This window comes from Acomys russatus, chromosome 29 (genome assembly GCF_903995435.1).
Source record: "Acomys russatus chromosome 29, mAcoRus1.1, whole genome shotgun sequence".
Taxonomy (NCBI): Eukaryota; Metazoa; Chordata; class Mammalia; order Rodentia; family Muridae; genus Acomys; species Acomys russatus.
In genome coordinates, this window is record NC_067165.1 from 39,436,592 (window position 1) to 39,442,852 (window position 6,261).

Here is a 6,261-nt window from a genome sequence, read left to right on the forward strand (position 1 = left end):
ACAGAAGCTGACAAGCATGCTTTATGGTTAATAGGGCACCCATGGAAACTTTCTCCCTGACCTGGGGAAGACCACTCGCTTGGATCAGGTCCTTAGTCCCAGAAAAATACGAGGTTCCTTTTCTGTTTCTGGTAGCGACACAAGAGAGCCATCATCCATCACCGGTCACCTTTGCTTTTAGGGCAGGAGGAGTCAGGGGTGGGTAGCGGACTCCATGGTACTTTATATGGATCAAGACAGGGCTATCTATTTTCTGAATGCCCAGTGCCTGGCACATGGGCTGTGCATGCAGATGCTCAGGGGTGCAGGGGATTAAAGAGGCCTTTCCCAGGAGATTTAAGGCCCTGATAACATCTCCTCGGATAGCCCACACTGGTTCTAAAGATTGCCCTCTGGAGGGGACCCGGATGGCACAAGCTAGCATCAAAACCTGTACAGGTCTTTCCATTGTCCCTACCTCCTAGTCCCCGATACCTTGAGGCCTGATCCTGTCACCGATGAAACTCTAAACTTCCCAGGTCCCCAGGCTGGCTCCCTTAGAGAGAGGAATTAAAAAGAAAGAAGTGGGATGCCAGAATCTAGGGCAATGCGCCCACATGCCATGATGCCCTCTCTGGTGGCTTCTCTACCTGGAGTCCAAGGTAAAATGTTTCCACCCCATACATTCCAGCATCTGGTCCGAGATGCTGCCCTGGGTTTCTTCCTTGCAGGGATTGGCAGGGACACAGCAGCTGCTAGTGCCAGAAATCGTGACAAAGCTGGAGAGGTGTCTTATAAATAGCCTGGGGCTGCCCAGTGGCTCCCACCTTCCCCCTGGGTCTGGTCCCAAGCCTCCCTCTCCTCACTCTGCTGGATCCATCTGCTCCTTAACTAGCTATATGTCCTTGGGCCAGTGACTCAACTTCTCTTGCCTCGCTTGCTTTCTTCCGTTGTGAAATGGACTAAGAACCCATGTCTTCAGGGTGGTTGTGGGCATTAGACTCCAAAGGGCATTTAGCAACACGCCTGATACATGGCTGGCATGTCGGTGTGTGCGTCGGTTACTGGCCATGGTGGACCTGGGGTAGGAAGCGGTCCAGCCTGATGTCAGTGGGGATGCAGAGACGGGTTGAACAGTAACAGCAAGAACTTCATCTCTGCCCCGGAAGGGGCACGGCTAGCCTCACTGCCCACATCAGTTTAGTCACCTAGGGGCCAGCCAGATTGCCCCAGAAGCCTCTTTAAGACAACAAGACTCAGGTTCTGGCACTAGAATACTGTGTGATGCTGGGGGACTTACTTGCCTTCTCTGAAGTCAATTCCCCATCTGCAAAGCCTCTTTGGCCCCCAATCTCTTTTGAATGAAGGTGTCTTTCCTAGCCCACGTTTTACAGTGGGACTCCATCTCTCAGGATGCCAGTTAGACTCCCAAGGCTGGAGATAAGAGTCTAAGATGCAGAAGTGAGCCACTCAGACCCAGCCTCAGCCTAGTCACCCTGGGCACCCAGTTCAGGGTGCCAGCTCAAGCCACAGAGAAACAGGTTTGTGATAATGCTAACTTAAACGCACAGGCAGAGAAATTTATATTCTTTGTAAACAATTGCATAGGTAGCCTGTTTTGTTTTGTTTCATTTGGTTTGTTTTGGTTTTTGAGGCAAGGTCTCACTACATAACCCAGGCTAGCCTTGAATGTAGTAGCCCTCCCAATACTGAGATGACAGCATGTCCTACTGTGCCAAGCATAAGTGGTTTTCTTGACAAAGCATATAAAATAAACAAGAAAGAATTAGCCACAACAATGCAGAAACCTGAGCAAAACAGAGACTTTTGCTTCGTTCAAATAAGAATTTGGTCCTGCCTGATATGGTGGCGCACATCTTTAGGAGGCAGAGGCCGGATGATTTCTGTAAGTTCAAGGCCAGCCTGATCTACAGCGTGAGTTCCCAGGGTAGCCAGAGCTACACAGAGAAACCCTCTCATGAAAAACAAAACCAACAAACAAGAAATTCAGTTCCCTACTTGGACTCCTCAGGTTGTGTGGCCTCAAACTAGCTGCTTGAGGATAACAACCCCCGTGCCACCAGAAGACTTCAAAGCTTAAATATGACCGCACATGTATGTGTTAGCGTCTGGCACACGCAGGGCAGGCGTCCAATGACTGGCAGCTGCTGTTACGGTGCTGCCATTGCCAGCCTCTCACTGTAAACAGGACCTGGGGCCATCAGCCTTGCATGTCCCTCTCCAAACAACTGGTGACTAACCCTCAGGGGCATATTAACTACCATGTGCCTTCTGGCACCTTCCATCTAGGGCAGCCCAGGAGGGTGGCCCTGTGGTCTCCCAGTGTGCAAAGCTCGCACACTGAGAAGGTTCTGCTGGCTTCCCTGACCTGGTCTCGCAGCATCCCTGCCTCTGGCCTTTGTTGAGCATCTGGAGCGCGTGCTGCACTGTCTGCCCGTGAAATGCGACTCATGGAGAACATGCATATTTGTGACTGGGTGTGTGTTTCTATTTCAGGCTGATGCTGTTCTCTTTATTTATTTTCCCCAGGATATTGGTGCTTTGGAATCCAGCCTTGGAGGGTGTTTTGACAGACTTTGATACCTCTCCTGATCCATGGGCAGAAACAGGCCCCAGTGGGGGAAGGGTGGGCAGTGAGAGAGAGAGGGTTTTCAAATGACAAGCCCCCTCAGCTAGGACACAGACAGTGGTTATCACTGCCCATAGCTAGGCATGCAGGAGAGGGGACACAGAGGGGTAGGGTGAGGAGATAATTTCCAAGAGTAGGGAAAGGAAATGGAGAACTAGCCACCATGCTTGCTGTTAAAATTCTGCTACTGTCAGCTATCAATGCCAAGACTGTTACTATCAGCTCCCATGCCATTGCCATGACCAGCATTTTTGGGTGCCTGTATTTATAACCAATGGTGGATTGGTGGCTCCCTTGGGGAGCCCACCACACCTCTTGGCACATCGCTTTGCAGCCCCCAAATCAAGAGGCTGTGAGAAGGAGCTTAGCCAAATGGTGCTTCTTTCCCTGCCCAGGTCTGACTGTTCATAAGCAGACTTGCTTGGTTGAGTCCGAGAGACTTGAGGCCGATTGCCAAAATAATATTGTGGGCTGTCCTTTCTGTGAGGCCATGTGTCTAGGGACCAGGATCTTCAGCCCAGAAACTCTGGACATGTGTGCTGGCTAACCAGGAAAGAGGGTTTGGGCCATCATGCCTTGGCATGGTGGATGCACAGACAGCTACATCAGTGCCTGCCTCCGTGGAGACCAAACCTGAGCAACGAATGTGACATAAGGAAATTACCTGGAATTTCTGGTCCTAGTAAGAAAATCAGCTGAGCACCCCTTACACAGGAGCAGGGTGTCCTTAGCAGTAGTGAGGAGTTCTGAGGAAGTGAAGAGGCACCGTAACCTTTGGGGGTTTCCAGCCATGAGTTTCAATCTCAAGTCAAGGCACTCGCTATAGAGTGAGCAGTCTTCAAAGCCAAGTCCTAAAAGGGATCCCGTGGGCAGCTCTGCCCACTTACAATGGAAAGCCCAAAGCTGAGAATATGATGAGAGTCTCTCCAGGGGGGCACTGGGCACCGGTGACCAATTGAGACCAGAATTTCAGGCTCGGTTCTCTCTCTACTCCAAGGATTTTCTCAATTGTTTCCTAGATTTTAAGGACAACAAGAGAGTGTCAAATGGCAAGCTGGGGTATGGGCCCAGAGCCTTCAAAGCACCAGCTTTTGAGGAGAGAGGAGAAACCGAGGATCCCAGTGCCTTTATCTCGCTCTCCAGGTTCTGGGGCCCCTTGAAACACTTTTCTGAGGTTCTGGCTTTGGAAAATTTCCTTAGATTGTCAGTGAAAGGTATCAAAGCTATTGGGCAGAGAGAGAGAGAGAGAGAGAGAGAGAGAGAGAGAGAGAGAGAGAGAGAGAGAGAGAGAGAGAGAGAGGCAGATACTCGAAGAGACAGGAATGGGTGAAAAGAAACTGCTGCCGAGGAAGCAAGCTGGAGTCAGTGCCCCCAAGGGCCAGCAGTGCCAGTGTGGGTATCATAGCACAGACCGGGAAAGACTCAAGTGAAGGAAAGTCAGAAAAAGGAACGAAAGCAGCCAGGAAGGTTGACGGACAGAAAAGACCACAGGGTGTGCATCTGAAAGACAACCGTGGGGAGGAACAGAGCAGGGAACAAAGGCAGCACTAGCGAAGACTGCAGACCCTGGAGGGAAAAAGACATGCCAGGAAGAGGCTTGAGCAGGCCTGGGGGTGGAGAGTCCGAAATGGACACTGAGCTTCAAACCAAGACTGTGAGGCGCCTGCCTGCCTAGCTGGGCTGCTGCCCGGAGCTTTCTTTGAGCCTAACAGCTGCTTTGCTCCTTTTGGCAGATACTCTGATTCAGGAAGGTCTGCAGTAGAAGGGGAGAGGGGGCGGTGGGGGGGGGCGGGGGGGGCTGTTAGAGCCTATGTTGGTTGTGTGTGTACACACCAGTGTCTGTGTCCCACAGCCTGAGCCTCTGTGTGAGGTGAGGTATCAGCGGGAGTCCTATGCAGTGGTCTCTGGAGCCTGGGGTTTTAAGCATCCTCCAGCAAGAGCATCCTCCGAGTGAGATGTGTCCCGGTCCACGAACCGGGGCTTGTGGGAAGATTAGGCTGGTCCACGTGGGTGTGAATCCTAGGTCTCTGTGTGCATTGTGTGCGCCTATGAGCCACGATGGGAGTATGTTTACCAGAGCGGAGTGTGAATTTGTGCATGGAGTGTTCGCGACTGGTCTATACATAGTGTGTGCGCTGTGCGTGCTTCATTCGTGCGTTTGGAGCTTGGGGGCTGTAGGCTTCAGTGCGCTGTCCGCGGTACTGACCGAGGGTGCTAAATGACTAGGACCAACACCCAGACTCGGTCAGCACCGCAGTTAGCTGGCACCCTCCGTGGAGCAGACAGAGGTCCGGCAGAGGAAACCTCCAAGGAGGCGTCTCCCCCAGGGAGTTGGGAAAAGTTCTCCCAGTAGCAGGGCTGGCTCAAGGAACTCGCCGCCACTTGCGCTAGTAATCTTTCCCTGACTGCTCCACGGTTGCTCAGATGCCCGCCCCATCACAGTCCTTGCTGGCGTTCTGGGCCGAGTCTAACGCTCGGCTTCCATCACCTGCCGGACTCCCAGAGATTCAAGCATGCAGCGTCACCTGCAGCGGCTTAACCGCAGCCCAGGACTCAAGAACGTCCCGCCGAGAGCGTGAGTGCGCCCAAGTAGAGGGCAGCTGCAGAGGCCGTCGTTCACCTTTCCCTGTCCCCTCCCTTCTCTGAAACCAGGCGGACAGGTGGATTGGGGATGGCTTCAGGCTGACGCTCAACTTTTATGGACCCAGACAGACGCCCACTGGGACGAGCAGGGGTACAGAGATCAGGAGCTGGGATGATTCTGGATCTTAAGCTCGCTCCGGCAGACCAAGGCTGCACAGCTCCCTAGCGCGTTGATATAAGTAAGCCTAGGGGCGCGAGGACGAGCTCTGAGATCTGAACTCTGTCCTCATCAGCTGGCTTCCCTACCGCGCCGAGGCCCTCGATCGGGATGGCCTGAGAGCGGGAGAACTCCCCGCACTTCCCCGGCCCCTAGCACAGGCCGGAGTGTATGTGGCGCGTTAGACCCTTCCCCTCTTCGGAACAACACACCCCCAGCCCCGATGGCGCCCAGCGGCAGTCCCACTCACCTCGCTGGCTGAGCTGAGCTAGGCTGAAACACGGGTGCCGCAGGGGATAGGGGGCTTCGGACACCCCGCCGTGAACACTTGTCCCTTGTAGGGAGTCTCAGGAGGAAAGATTCTCAGAGCTTCAGGAGGCCAGCGGCCCCCAAGCTCCGCTCCTGGGCGTGCAGACCGAGCAGACCGTGGCCAGGTCCGTGACAACTGCGTCCCTAGCGCGCACCCGAAACACTCGGAGCCGCCGCCGCCTTTTATCTGCCGCCCGCCTTTGTTTGGGTCCCGGTTCCTACCACGGGGTGCGGGGGTGTCCCAGGCAGGCTCTGGAGTCGCGCCTCCCCCCGGCCACTGGCGCCTCCAGCCTCAGCGCCTGTGGGCTCTGCGTCACCGTCCTGCGAGGGCTTGCGCTCCGCCGCGCGCTGCTGTCCCCCGATCCCGCCGCCAGGCGCCGCCCTGGCTGTCGATCCCCCTGCGGGAGCCGTGTAGTGGTATAGCCAGGCTCCCCTTGCTCGCGAGCAGGGGCTGCGCCAAGCGCAGCGACCCCTGGGGGTCAGTCTCAGTGTCTGCAAACAGCCTGGCCAAGCCCCCTACCGG

The 6,261-nt window shown here is 54.6% G+C and overlaps 1 protein-coding gene across 1 annotated transcript in view; it reads right to left on the bottom strand.

Annotated features, from left to right (window-relative positions):
- Positions 1 to 6,051, bottom strand: part of Disp3 (dispatched RND transporter family member 3) — a 48,689-nt gene extending 42,638 nt beyond the window's left edge. Inside the window, exon 1 of the mRNA XM_051171775.1 lies at positions 5,680 to 6,051. The gene's annotated coding sequence lies outside the window, so the exon portion shown is untranslated. The remainder of the gene's footprint in view (positions 1 to 5,679) is intronic.
- Positions 6,052 to 6,261: the final 210 nt, after the last annotated feature.